General features: G+C 38.8%; 1 protein-coding gene across 1 annotated transcript in view; it reads right to left on the bottom strand.

The window, feature by feature from the left end:
- SPOPL (speckle type BTB/POZ protein like) overlaps positions 1-13,372 on the bottom strand; it is a 58,907-nt gene extending 45,535 nt beyond the window's left edge. The window contains 1 exon segment of the mRNA XM_088794614.1: positions 13,118-13,372. The gene's annotated coding sequence lies outside the window, so the exon portion shown is untranslated.
- Positions 13,373-15,443: the final 2,071 nt, after the last annotated feature.

The following is a 15,443-nucleotide window of genomic DNA, read 5'->3' as shown; positions in this document are numbered from 1 at the left end:
ACTACTTTTCCACACTTCCAAAAGTGGCAATTTCATGAGTCCAATATTATTAATATATTCTCTTACCAGCTTCGCCTGTGCTTTGATCTACTCCCCTCTTCCAGTTACGCTCCTTTATGGAGGACTTTCGCACTTGTCTCCATTGCCTTCTTCACTATTCCTGCCATCATCTTGGATAACTTCACGTCTGTGGATTCTGACCAACCAGCAAAGTTCCTTACCTTCCTGAATGATCTCATCCACTTAACATTTTAGCAATTTTTCCCCAAAGATTCTGACTTGGAACGTATTACCTGGAATAGCTTAACCAACTATGAAAATAAACCTCAGTATATCATTTTTATAACAGAACTTATTCCTGTTATCAATTTAATCCTTAATACTTATTATCAACACTTCATTTAGCCCTTCTCATTCTTAAGTCATTATCCCCATACAGCTTCCCTTCCTTATCAGAATCAAAATCCACAATGCATCATTTCACACACTCTCTAGCAAGCATGCTTAACAATTCACTTTTTTTTTTTTTTAACCACAACCATTCTGTAAACCCTCCTTCACTCCATATCAATCTAACCACCCACTGTCTGCTCCTTTATTTTGGCTGCTGGGCAATGGTATACAAAAATCTTAAAAAAACAAAATAGCAACTTCTTAAGTGTATGCTTTCATTAAACACATACTTGTTTTTTAACTAATTGTTGTCAAAATGATTTGTTGCAAAATAAGTCTTACCAAATAATAAAATAAATTAAAAATTCAGTTTCTTAATTGTACTAGACTCATTTTAAGTACTCAGTAGACACAAGTGGCTAGTGTCTATGAAAATGGAAAGTGGAACTTATAGAACATTTCCATTACCGCACAAAGCTTTAGTAAACAGTGCTGCTCTACACATTCTATAGCAGGGTTGCCCAGCCACTATTTCCGCTCACAAACCTGTAATTTCCCACTGATAGCACCTACTAACATCCTTGTGACTTCGTGAATCTTTCAAGCTGCACCAAAGAACATGAAACAACAGGCTGGTACCAAACATTAAGAGCAGTGGCATCAAACCTCTCTCTTACCATCATCACCTAAGACCAAAATTAGTTGCTTCTAATTGTTTGTGTCTAGCCCATGTCCAATCATGGAGATCCCTGCCCCAAAACTGTCATTAAAGGAATATGATCCAGGAAGAGCAATGTGTGAGGAGACCCTGGATTTTAATCCAGTCTTTTCTGAAATGAAGTTAACATGTGGTCAAACTAGACTTAATAAGGAATCTATTGCCATCCACCTACTAATCCTACCTCTCTAACAAGGAAATGTTTTGCAAAATAAACTGAGTTCTTCTCGTACCTCACAGGAGCACTTTACGGACATGAATGCGATCTCAGCTCCTCTGATGATGAGCCAGGAATTCCAAGGTAGTTGCCCCCACCCCCAAGGTTCTTATAACTAGTAAAAATCAGTAATTGCATGTGAATATGTAGAGCACAAGTATTTATCAAACAACTGTTCTACCTTGCAGTTGTACTTTGCGGCAATAATAAATGAAGTAAGATATAAAAATATTAGCTACAAAAAGGCATATAAAAGGTTAAAAAGGAAAATCTATGGGCTTATCTGCAGTTATGACTCTATATGTGTGTTTACATAGAAGTTAACAATGAATTACGATGCCCAAAATGTACAAGAATGGTGCTTCCCCACATATGATTCTAACATGATCGACATTCATTGAAGAATGAAAAGAGACTAACCGTAATCCTAATACTGAAAGAATACGCAGGCTGAAATATTTTTCGCATCCTTGATTTTCACTATACAATTTGAAAATGAATACATATTAGCAACACTGCCTTTTGTGACACAAGAAAAAAATCCATAAATAACAAGAAATTAAATATAAAACAATACACAGCTTATTGTGGGCATATGGTAAATTTTTCTCAATTTGACTTTCAAGTTTTGAAAACTGAGTAAGCTCTGCTGTATAGGCAGTATTTTCCTTATTCAAGAGGTAGCAAAACCTCACAAAATAATGAATGAATACAACCTACAATCTGGGTAGACAGTCAAGTAACAGCAAGTGCATTCCAGCACTATGTAATTACAGCTGTGGGCCAATGTTGCAAACTCACTCAATAAAAGAGCCTACGAAACTTTTCACCAGCTTGCAAAATCTTAAAACCTTTCTCATGTTTAGTAATAGGCAGAAGTGCACCATTTGTCTGAAAATCAGTGAACTATACAGTGAAGCTATAATTTTCATGACGGTCTCATTTTCCTTAAATTATACTTAAATGTGTTTTATAGTCTGCATCTTATCAACTGAAAAGGCAACCAGTATAATCCAACGGGTTTTGTGTAAATAAGCATGTCTCTATTGTACTTTCTGTTGGTGTGCACATGGGAGGGATGTGTAAGTATGAGTGGGGAAAATGGAATCATGTTTATTTTGAAAAAAATAGGCTATCCACAATGCAAGACCACTTTATACTCACTAGAATTGCCAAATAAAAGAGACAAGTATCAAGCAAATGTTGCAGAGTATGTGGAACAAGCAGAACTCTCATTTACTACTGATTAAACTATAAACTGGTGCAATCATTTTGGAAAACAATGTGTAATTTATACTAAAACTAAACATAAACACACACCACAGACCAACAACTTCACTACAAGGTACAGAATGTGCTACACAGAAATGTATTCATGTGTACCAAAAGTTATGTAGAAGAGTACTCTATAGGGGTACTATTCATTGTGGCTCAAAACTGGAAGCAGCCTAGATGTTCACCAACAGTAGAATGGATAAATCATGGTGTATGTGTAGTCATACAATGGAAGAGAATATTACAGAACAATGAGAATGAATAAGCTCCTGCTACAACTACATGGACAGATCACATACAAATGTTCAGGGTAAGAAGCCAGACACAAAGGTGTACATGCTGTATGCTGCTATGTGCATGTCTTTGAACATGTTATATTTCAATAAAAGTTTAACTAAAACAAAAAAAAAAGCAAATAAATATCTAATAAATACACATCCTTGATGCCTACATATTTATAATAAAAATCCTCTTCCCAGTGCCATGTTACTTCCACCCTAAAATTGGGACAGAACACTTTTTGGAATCTTCCCTCATGCTAATTTAAAACATTTTTATATTAAAACAAAGAAGGCTATATTAAGGTAACAGAACATAAAAGTTAAATCCTGTTTAGGAAAAAATACTAATTTGAAAAGAATTTTAACAACACAGTTCTCTCCAGAAAATACTGGATACATTTATGTGCCTCTTTAAAAACAGTCCTTTGACCAACAGGAAATACTGGCTGAAGATGGCAAGTTATTACTAAAAAAGTTCTATGATTTCAGCGTCCTGTTCTTAATGCCCCACTTCCCCAAAACTCAAATTCAAGATATATAGACCTGGATTGGGTCTGTGGCCTTAAGATGTTAGTTTTGAAGGACTCAGTTGGCTGGTTGATAACTAAGAATGGACCATTTGAATCTAAGATGATGAAAGCCTATCCATTTTCAGCCTCTAAAATTAACAATGACACACTGCCAAGTAGAACACTTCCTGATGGGTTTTAATTTTAAGAGGCTGGGTAAGAGCCACTCAAAACATTCTGAAGCCACATAACATTTGATGAGTTAAAATGTGTTTAAGTATATATAGTAGAACAAAACATACTATTAACCAATATCTGTTTATAAAGGAGTAATTTTAATTTTAAAAAAGAAGTGTGTATATAAAGATTTCAGCACTGTGCCTAAGAACTCAATAACTGGACAGGATTAATAAATTCCAAATAGTGAGTCTTTCAGGTCAAGGGCTATTTCCAATTTACCACGGTAAACAGAAAATAGTTGGTCAATAAATATTTGCGGAATAAATGAATGATGTAAGCACAAAACAAACAAAAAAAGAACAAACTGATAGAAGGCAAAAGTGGGAATGAGGAATGAGAGAAAAATCAGGATCAAAGGAAGATCTTAACCTATTTTTGTTATCAGTGTATATGACAAGATTTTTAAATCTCAATATGAAGCAATGAAACCATATACACATAAAACCATTAAAATAAACAAAAACTGCTTCAGTATTAATTTTCCTCCATAGAGTGGAATGTTGATTCTGAAATTACTGCCCATTCCTTTCCAAACATTACCAAACTGCAACACTACAACCTCCAGCACCTGTTCCCTGCTGCAGAGCTTGAAATAAACGTGCCTCTGCACCCACAGCAAACTTCATACTTCAACCAGTGAAGAGGTATATGCTTCTATGAAGCTGTTTTGTGAAACTGGAAGTTGAGGAAGGATTGAAGAAATATTAAAGAGGTGGAAAAGAGACTGATGTGGTGCGGGAAATGGTATGAGGCAAGTTTGACTTCCAGGTTCCTGGTTTGAGCAGCTGGTTGTGATGCCATTATCCAAAATGGGGAAAGGAAGAGGAGCAGGGCGAATGAAGGAAAAAACTGATTCTGAACATTTATGGTATGAATGAAATAGCAATGCCACCTGCAAATTAAAAAAAAAAAAAAAAAAAAAATACATGGTTAATACTGAAACCCTTTAAAATATTTCTGAATGAATTCCTTGTAAGATTGACAGGAATCCTAAGTATATTACAGGTTATTTTCAAGACATCCATCTTATTCGCAATCGATATTATGACTAAATGTAGTAACAGAGGTGAAAGAAAAGCAGATTTCAGCTGATCCTTTATAAGTATCATTTTTATGAAAATAAAAATGCAATTTAGATATCAAACTTGCCAAGACTGCAATCTTACATTAGCTTTAAGAGACAAATCAATAAAATACTTTAATCTTCATTGTATGCACAAAATATCAATGAACCATTTGACAAGGCCCCTTTTCCCTCCCTTTTAAGTACATCATCAACTTATATAGCTTAGATCAAAAATTGCATTACTGCTTTTATTTAACCAACATCTATACAAAGCACTTAACTATGGGGAAAGTATTATTCTAAATGTAAATATAACTCATTTAGTTCTTATAACAACTCTGGAGATAGGTACTATGATTTCCATTATACAGATGAGAACATTGAGGCAGAGATGCTAAGCAACTTGCCTAAAATAGCAAAGCTAAAGCTATGAAATAGCAGTCTGCATGCACACTCTTAACCTCTATGCTATGCTGCCTGGAGAGCTCTGAAATGAAGCAGAACTAAATTTATCCTGACTTTACTTGATATTAGGAGGTTAGCTATTTTGAAGACTGGGTGGTAACCATAAAGCGAGGCAGCACAAATGCCACATTTCACTAATTCTAAGGTACCCATTTTTATTCCATATTTTAACATTTCTGAAATTGATGGTATTTTATAATTGTTATTTACAGTGCGTGCGCGCACACTGTCTCTCTCTCTCTCTCTCTCTCTCTCTCTCTCTCTCTCTCTCTCGTACATAAAGTAATGGTTCATCTGGTAATTGATGGTAACTGCAATTAAAAACTTATAGTATTATCCACATCTCATAGGTTAGTAATAAGTAAATGAGGTAAAATAACTAAAGTACTGACACTGTCTGGTACAAGCACCTTTAAAAAGGGTAGTAGTTGTCTTTAAACCAAAATGATCTACGAGGAAATTCCATGTCATGGTATCTTTACACTATAGTAAACTGTCAAGTTACTCAGGCCCAAGTTCAAATAATCCTGGTTATAGTCTGCTAGGAGAAAAATACTGGTTTCCTTATACAATTTAATGAAGAAACTTTTCTGATGAAGGATTTGGGGTGAGGGGAGGCAGACAGACAACACAGTGGCAATAAGACACCTGAGGAAAAAAATACCAACAGTGAAGCATGAATCAAGATACCTCCAAAATACTGATTCAAGCCAGTTCTCAAATGCCATTGATAAAATGCTCACATGAAAAAGTATTTTCACGTTTTCAAATAAATAAATAAACAAATAAATAAATAAATCTGAATGGAATCAGAAATGACCAAATCGATTTCATATGTGCTCCCGCCCCACTTGATCTTCTCTACCAAACTGGACATATTAAACTTAACCGCCATGTTGAAGAACTGGCTAATAAAGGTTTTAAATGATCCTAAGAGTCGCCACCAAAAAAATTTAGCTAAATAAAATTCATGTACCTATTTGATAGTTTCCTGTGCTGATACTGATACTAGCCTTGACAATTTCAGGATGAATTTATATTCACTAATACTTTGTGTTTGTTTTTTTTGTTTTCGTTTTATAGGATGAGAACTATTTACCTTTCAGGGGAATTTCCCACTAAAACATCAGAAATTGTATCCAAATTACAATGAAAACAAATGCCATAAGACAACTGCACTCTACCTTAAAAATCACTTAATTATGGGGGTGGGGATGGGCAACACAGGAAAGGAGAAGTACAACTGAATTTTACACAAGGAAAACCTTAAATTTGCTTCAGAAAACATACCCACACAGGAAACAATTTTATCTTCTTAGTTAACAAATCTCAAACAATATTAAAAAAGCACCACACTACTTTTCAGTTATAGTACAACCTTTGAGATCTCGCTTTATCTAATATGAGCGAAAACCTTTTTTTGTTTTGAATTGTTATTCCCAATTATTTTTATTCATGTATTTAATAAAGGATGAAAGCAAATATGACAACCCCAAAGGAGTTTGGGGGGAAGGCGGTACTTTCTAAGCACATTCATATTGCAGAGATGAATTATATCTCCATCATTCTTTCACTTCAGGTATGTAAACAACCTGTCCCAACCATAGTTGAGGTAATTCAAATTTATATTTGTAGATCAAATTTTTTTAATCTGCTATCTTTAACCTACGAAAAGTTGTTTTACATAGTTATGTAACACAATTCAGAATACAATGTTAATAATTATTCTGTCCTCCTTTGGAAAACGTAGGCAGGTCTGAAGAATATCACAGAAGGGCTTTACTTATTTATTTATATAAATAAAAAGCCTGGAAAAGAGTGCCTGTAAAAACCACAATAATATATGAAAAGCATATATTACACAAAAATGTAGTAAGATTTTAAAAAAACAAAAACCAGGGAAAAGGCAAGAGCAAAAAATATTAAAGCAAGTTAAGAACAAAAATAAACTTTAAAGTTACAAAAAGAGCATGCAGAATAACACGTTTACACAATCTCAAGAAAGTATGTCAGAAGCAAGTTTTGATGTAGCCCACTCCCTTTTATTTTAAAGCAGGTATCTTCTAGAACCTTTACTGCATTTTTAAAATCCATTAGAACATCATTTCCCCTTCTAACACACTATTTCCTTTGAGGCTTTGATCTTGCCAATTAAGATTTTCCAACTACAATATTCTTCAGAAAGTAATCCCTGCAGATGGACTGTGTTCTATGGTGCAAGAGGTAAGTCCAAGGATGTTTAGACAACTACTTTACATAGCATTTAAGGTACCAGGGGATTGTTCTTATTCTACTGAACGCAAAAGCACCATCATTGACCATCTACCTGAGGTTTATTACTAAACTCTTAGCAATCCTTACCCAGGCCTTCATTTTCAACTCTCTAAATTTGATAACAAGTTATATGTATAAAATTTATCTAATTAAAAAAAATCACTAAAGCATAACTGAAATATTTAATTTATACTATCAGTTACTTAATGATTCGATAAGTATAGGTATAATATATAAAATATAAAGCTAACCAGCAAACATAAAACACTACCTTGGACAATAAATACTACAACAAAGACAATCTTTAATTTCTTAAGGTATTCAGAGATAGTTCCATGTTTGGTGACGACACGGGTGGTGATATTAATCAAACAGCAAACAGAAAGAGGTATTAATTCAAGAGAAAAACTTCTGAATGGCATGGCCAACCTAACCTACCACCCGTATGCTAGAGCCACAATTCCTTGCTCTTGCCTTCGCATGCTTTCAAAATACTACTTAAATATAATTTCCTTAGCCTCCTCTACCACTGTATTGCCTTCTCCACCACTCCACTTGTCTTTCAGAAACACTCTGCCCAAGTGTCATTTTCCTTAGAAAGCCTTCGCTGATGCCCCTTCTCTGTGCTTCCAAGGCAACCTGAATAAACTGCTGACAGCTCTAATCATACTATAACAACAGTATTGAATTGTCCATTGCCCCTAGTCTCTGAGGTCTAATTGTATTCCTAAAAGTCTAGTATTCAATGCCGGATAAATAGTACTTAAAATAACATATTCTGTTGGACTGTGTTGTGAATGAATGAGTTACAGAAATAGAGTTTAAGATGCTTATAGAACATCCAGATGGTGACAAACAGAAACATGGGTCTGAGCTCAGGAAGGAAGATATGGCTCATGATACAGATATGATAATTTTACTCTAAATTTAGGATTGTTGCTTTGGCAGATTAAAACAAAATTCATCAAGTAATTTATGGATGGACTTATTGAGACATACATAATTTCCTTCAGGTTGTTAAAGACAATGTATATTTTGTAGTTCCCAACTTACTTGATTTCTCAGTTTCATTCAACATTGATTAGCCACTCCCTCCTTTTACAGTCTCTCGCCTTACTGGTAGCCTCAGTAATGACCAGGAAAATTTCCTCCAACCTTTGGCTACACCTTCTCAGTCTCCTTTGCTTCATTTCTTTTTCCAATGTTTAAATGTTGAAGATTTATAGGGGACTATGTCCCTATATCTTCTCTCTATATACAGTCTCCTTAGGCAACCTCATCCCACACTAAGACATCAATTACAAGCAATATACTGACTATTCCCAACTGCATTATGATCAATACTCCCTGCCTTCCCAGAAACTAACAAAAAACTGTTCTTCCCCCAGTACTCCCCATGTTAGACACAAGAACCACTAACTCTGGAAATCAGACTTCTCTTCTCTCTGGATCTCCGAATCTAATTCATCACCCAATCCTATCAATTTTACTTTCCAAATATTTGTCAAATCCACCTGCTTTTCTCTATCACTGCCATCCTGGACAAAGATTCCATTATCTCTTGCCTAAGTTACTATAATAGCTGAACTCAATACTACTCAGTATGGTCTGTGGACCAATACTGGTCCACGAACTATTGCTACTGGTCTGAGATAAGATAAATACAGAAACAGAGAGGAAGCATTTAGAAATTTTTATCGCAATTTGACACTTCCACAACATCCATTTTATTGTGTTACTAAAGAACAGTACAGATTAGAAGCTAAAACAAAACACGTCCTTCACCACAGATGAGTTTGAGAAGCACTGGGCTAACTGGTCTCCCAGGATTTATGCCTCTCTCTCTCTCCAATTCGTCCTCCACAGAGCAGCCAAGTGATGTTTTTAAAACAAAATGTAAGTAACTTATTCAGCCGTTTAACATTCTCCAGTGGTTTCCCATTGCTCTTAGGATTAAGTACAAAATGCTTAGCAATGATTGACCATTGTGATCTATTACAGTCTCGTTTTATATCACCCAGGTGCATGTGCTAAGGTCCAGCCCCTACAAGACTTTTCAGTTCCAGAAAGCTGAAATCACCATCCCTTGGGTAACTCCAGTTCATCCTTCAGGTTTCAGGCTCAAAGTCCTTTTTTAGAGAACTATTCACTGATACATTAGTGGGCTTTCACTGCTTACAATAATTTTCCTTTGTAGCAGTTACCATAACTGAAATTATTGTTTTTGTAATTGTTTAGTTTTTTTATTCCCCAACAGACTTTTGCCTCCATGAATACAGACAGGTACACTCTTTCCATTAGCATGTGTCAGCAGAGCCTAGCACAGTGTCTGGCATAGATCAGTTCAACAAACTTTTCCTAAATAATAAATCTAAGACAGGAAACAAAAGAGTGGGCAGGAACACCACATTTTAATGACTTCAGTATCTAGTCATACATAAATAAGACTTGGGATAAGTCTGTGTACCAGGTGCCCTACACAAAGTTCACTTTTTTTACTTCCCTAAACAACGTAAAGACAGGGAAACTTTTGCGATTTAACAAAAGAAAGAGAGAGAAAGGGAGAGCGAGAGAGGATTTTTCAGAAAGGTGGAGAACCTTGTCTTAGGTAACCAACAAGAAATTGGAAGATCTGAGAGCCAACAAAAGGTGATAAGACTGTGAAACCATATTTCCTGGCTCCACTGCTTATTTAGCTAAATGATTTTGTGGAAGTTAAGTAATCTCTGTTTCTCAGGTTCCTCATTTGTGAAATGGAGATACAATGAAGCCTTCTTTAAAGGACTGTTATGAAGTTTAAACAAGTTAATATATATAAGTCATTTGAAACAGTGCTGGGCACAGTGTTTTATAAGTGTTAGTGATTATCATTATCTTTAATATTACCAGTGCTCTCTTATACAATAATTTTATCTGTTTATTTCCTTTTTGTCTATCAGTGCCACTAAAATATAAATTACACAAGAATAGAGTCTGTATTATTGTCTGATGAAGCTTTTGTCAACCAAGGTTCTGTAGGAATTAAATACTACAGTAACTGAACTAAGTGACTATTTCCTCAGTTCTCTCTCTCAGGGCTGGTACAAAGCTAGTACCATTTTAGGTGCATAGGAATGGAGTTAATTCACTGCATACCTTGGATGCCTTAGAGAATTAGGGCTTGATACTCACTGAGACCCCAGTTGAGAAGGGCTGCTCTTGTGTATCCGCAAGGGCTGGCACAAAGTAGGTGTTCATTAAATATTTTTGGAAATAATGAGTATTGACAAAACCAAAGGAATAGTGCTTAGTACAGAGTAGATACAAAATGTCAATTTTATTCCACCCCTTCAAAGTTCCCCTAAGTTTTAAAAGTCTGATTCTAGGGGAGTCATTTTTCTTGAACCGGAGCTGCCTGTACTATTAAAAGCCAAAAATACACAATACAGAAAGTAGGAGAGCCAAGAAACAAAAATAAAAAACAATGTTGGCAGGAACTATGTGAATATAGTAAGAGATGGAAGGAAGATAGGTAAATTTGGATATGCAGGAGAAAGGGCAAAGGTTATTCTAGACCAGGAAATAGCATAAGCAAAAGCAGTGTCACCGGAAGTTTGGAGTACATTCTGTTGACACAAAAAGCTATTAATGAGCAAACATTTAGGCTATACATGAGCAAAGATCTTTATTCTGATAGTTGCATATGCACATAATTTTACATGTAATTAGGACAGTAAATTGTGATACCAAAATTTTGCTATTTGTAACCACATTAAACAGTACCTATTTGGATTGTTTAAGTGAGTTGTTTCAAAAATATATATTAAGAAAATAATAATGCATAGGAGATAAGCAAATATGACAAAAATTGTCAGTTTTAGAGTGAGCAAAATTTGGGAAACATCAAGGTATGGTTATGTGAACAAACGTAACATGTTAAGAGAGAAAAGCCACTAGTATTCTGAATGAAGACAAAGCTCCATATTGACCAGCAATTCAACATAAAGGACATATGGGTGTGAAGAATACCACCAGTTTTGAGTATTTAATCTGTAAAATTATAGTATCTGTAAAATCCTCATTTTCCAGTATGATAAATCTACTATACTTTCAACTTTATTTAATCTCAAAACAAAGATAGAAATTTAAAATTTCCAGACAACTGAAATTGGGAATGACCTGCTTGTAGTCTCGTAACTTACCTGAAAATAGGGAACTAAAACTCTGTATTTTTCATACCAGAAGGAATTAACTTATACAGTAACAAAATATGAATCATATCTACATCAAAAAGGGTGTTAAATGAAAAAGAGCAAAAAGGTAGCTTCTGATTGCCACCTTACTCTCTCAAAATTAATATACCAATAGCCAAATCAAGTCAAGAGATAATGAACATTTGCTTGACGCTTACCATGTGCCAGGCACTGTTGCACTTTACCTGCATTAAGTTATGCAATTATCACCACGTTCTTATGAAGTATATCAGTATCTCAATTTTACAGTTCTAAGAATAAAGGCACAGGGAGATCTTGTCCAAGACCAGAGCTGGTAGATGGCAAGGCTGATGTTTAGATCATGGCAGTTCGGCTACAGTCTGAGCTCTTAAACAGCAGGCACCATTTCTCTCAAGAATACCAGGATGATAATTTGAAATATTCAACTATTCCCATTATGGCAAAAGAGATGTAATTTTCCAAGGCATGAACCTTTAATTACTTAAGTTTCCAGTCTAAGAAAAACAGTCGATTCAATTGTAAGGAAAAACTGGGAACACGAGTATTATAATGGAACAATCCAGGCCCAGGACTATAGACAAAACATCAAAAGTATGGCTGAATGTCACTATTCACAGAGAAAGAAGCCAAAAGTTGGGATAAGCAAATGGGTGAATCTCATTTCTACTGGATCTACTTCGGGGGAGATGCCATCCTCTTCTTTTTACGTGATTCACTACACGAGTACATAGATTCAAGCAATTAGGAGAAATGACAGCAGAAGGAACCAGAATGGGGGGAAATCGAGTCTTGGATTCCGCACCACAAAGTTGGCTTGATGTACCTTGGTGAATGAGAATTTGCGTGGGCAATTTGTGCTTGGAGGTAGGGAGGTGGAGGGCATGACCACCGAGGTGGAGGTACTAGATGTCTGTCTGGGGAGTTGAGAATTTACCCTAAAAATGGGCTAACACGGATGACAATTTCGAGTATGTTTGAAATAGGCGGTATGGATATGGATGCTAGGTGCGGGGGTGAGGCAGTTTCCCACTTTGGGCAGTACTCAGGGAGGGAAGAAGAGACAAGGTATAAATAGGCGGGCATGGAGGTATACAGGTACAGAGGGAGACTGAAAAGGAAACAGGGCGAGGCTTCGGATGCAAGTCAGGGGGGTATCCTGGTAGGTGGAGGCTGGGATATCAATGGTGGGGGGGGAGGGAAGCGCCCCCAGGGGAAGTAGAGACTCCAGGCGAGGGCGGTCCGGGGGGCGGAGGGTGGGACTGAGGGGCGGGGGCGGAAGGCAATCCGAGACCAGAGCAGGCGAGCCGCCGGAGCCGGGTTCCCGAACGAAATGGGATGGGGGCGCGGTGAGCGCGGAGGAGGCCGCCCGGCTCCGACGCAAGCGAGTCTGGGTGTGGGGGGGTGTGGGGGGCGGGGGGAACGGCCAGGGCTGCGGCAAGGACCCCGGCGGGGGAGGGGCACCTACCCGTACGTGCGGAACTGCGGCGGGCAGTCCCGGCCGCGGCTCCTCTCCGGCTGAGGTGGCAGCTGCGGCGGCCCCAGGAGCCAGAGGCTGAGGCGGCCGCGACGGCTGAGGTGATGGCGGCGAGTCCCTGTGGCGGCCGCCTCCGCCGAACCGCATCCCTCCTCCCCGACCCGCCCTCCTTCCCTATCTCCCGCTCCTAAACTTCTTCCCCGGGATAAACAAACCCGCCGCCAGGGGCGGCCGCTCCCGCCCCCGCGCAGCCCCCCCACCCCCCGCCCGGGGCCCGTCCGGGCTCCGGCTTCCGAGTTGCGACTCCAGCCCCAGCCCCAGCCCGCGAGGGCGCGTGCGCGCGGCGGCGGCGGCTCGCGAGGCTCATCCTCACTCCCTCCCGCGCCGGGCACTTCCGGGCCGACCCGGATCCGCCGCCGGGTTTTGGAAGTAGCCACCGCTCCCGGCGCCAGGCGCGGGGCTCCGGTCCGGGCCGCTCCGGGGAGGCCGAGCGCGTACCTCGCTTTGAGGGGACCCCGTTTTGGCCCAACATAAAACTTTCCTTACCTAAAAGGCCCAAGGATAACGCCTCCTAACTGATCTGATTGACCCACGTCGGGTGCGAACGGCGGCAACCGTTTCTGCTCACGAGTTCCTTGGGGCTGTACCAGGCGAAAAAGCCGAGGTACAACTTTTACTGAGCTCCTGTTTCGAGCCCAGACCTATATGAACTGACAAAACAAATACATCAGTATACAGTCTCAGAGAAAGAGAAACGACAAGGACTTAGAAAACAGTTCGACTAGACAAATGAAGTGCCACAGTGGAATGGTTTTCCTTTGGAGAAGGATGCGCCTCAAAGGGAAATAAGTCCCAGGCCTAGGAGGAGAGGGGGCCGCCGGACGACCTCAAGGATACTTGGGAAGCATGGGAGAGGGAGAGCAGGCTTCTTCCCAAGACTAGACTTTGGAAATAAAGCTCTAAGGAAACGTCCAAAGAGTTGAGGGGACTGCCTCGTGGCGTTTGGAGAAACAGGTGACAAAGAAGAGAACTTTATTCAGCACGCCCATTGGGCAAGACATAATTGCTCTAGCTGCTAAGAATATTCTCATTGAAGAGGTTTGGGGGACTAACAATTCAGGCTTTGCCAAAGCAGGCAGGAATGTCATTTAAGGACCCCAGCTCCTTTCACTAAAACTATATATCAATTAAATGACTGACTGCTTACCTGGTTTTCCAAGAAAAGGAGGAGGGAGGGGATGGACGAAAACTTCTATTGTTTTACTATGTGTTGAGCACTGAAAGCACAGACTGCAATTATCTTTTTTAAATCATTTCAACTTCTGAGGATCAGAAAGGATCATTCATCCCAGGGTTACTGGGATTTGAAATCTGGGAAAACAGATCCCCCTCACTTCAAATTAATACTACATTGGCAATCTTATTCATGTATTTAACACACAAAATATGCCAAGAAATAGTAGAAAAAAATAAGCTCAGCCTAACCATAGAGTTCAAAGTTGCCTTGGCCAAGAGTTTAAAAACAAGTGAGAGTGAGCATTGGTGCAAGTGGTGGGGAAAGAAAATATTAGCGTAAAATTTCACATTCTAAACATGAACAAAGAACAGTTAAAACTATTTGCTATATTCATTGTGGGCCTGTGTTAACTTTATGCTATGTAACAGAGACAGTGAAAATTATATGTAAGTTTTGCCCAGGCCTCTTAGTTATTTCAGCCCGTTCATATTATATCATGCCCTCTCTTTCACTAGTCAATCATTAGGCCCTAATAAATGTAATACGCTCAAGGAGACAAATTATAATCCTTTAAGCAGTTTGCCAGTTGGGAGTTAAGAAATGAGTGTTACTTGGTGACCCTTGACACTTGATTGGGTTCTAGTCAGGCAGTGGTTCAATAAACTAGTCTATTACAATAGGCTTTAGTTTATTGTTCCTGTAAGTGACTGAAAAATAAATAAGAACTGGCCGGCCCCGTGGCTCAGCCGTTTGGAGCTCCATGCTCCTAACTCCAAAGGCTGCCGGTTCAATACCCACATGGGCCAGTGGGCTCTCAGCCACAAGGTTGCCAGTTCAATTCCTCCAGTCCTGCAAGGGATGATGGGCAGCACCCCCTGCAACTAAGATTGAACACGGCACCTTGAACTGAGCAGCCGCTGAGCTCTCAGATGGCTCAGTTGGTTAGAGCATGTCCTCTCAACCACAAGGTTGCGGGTTCGACTGCCACAAGGGATGGTGGGTTGCGCCCCCTGCAACTAGCAACGTCAACTGGACCTGGAGCTGAGCTGCGCCCTCCACAACTAAGACTGAAAGGACAAC

Source organism: Rhinolophus sinicus, chromosome 17, assembly GCF_057876585.1.
Source record: "Rhinolophus sinicus isolate RSI-liver-muscle chromosome 17, RSI-T2T, whole genome shotgun sequence".
Taxonomy (NCBI): domain Eukaryota; kingdom Metazoa; phylum Chordata; class Mammalia; order Chiroptera; family Rhinolophidae; genus Rhinolophus; species Rhinolophus sinicus.
This window is presented reverse-complemented; position numbering and strand designations above follow the sequence as displayed.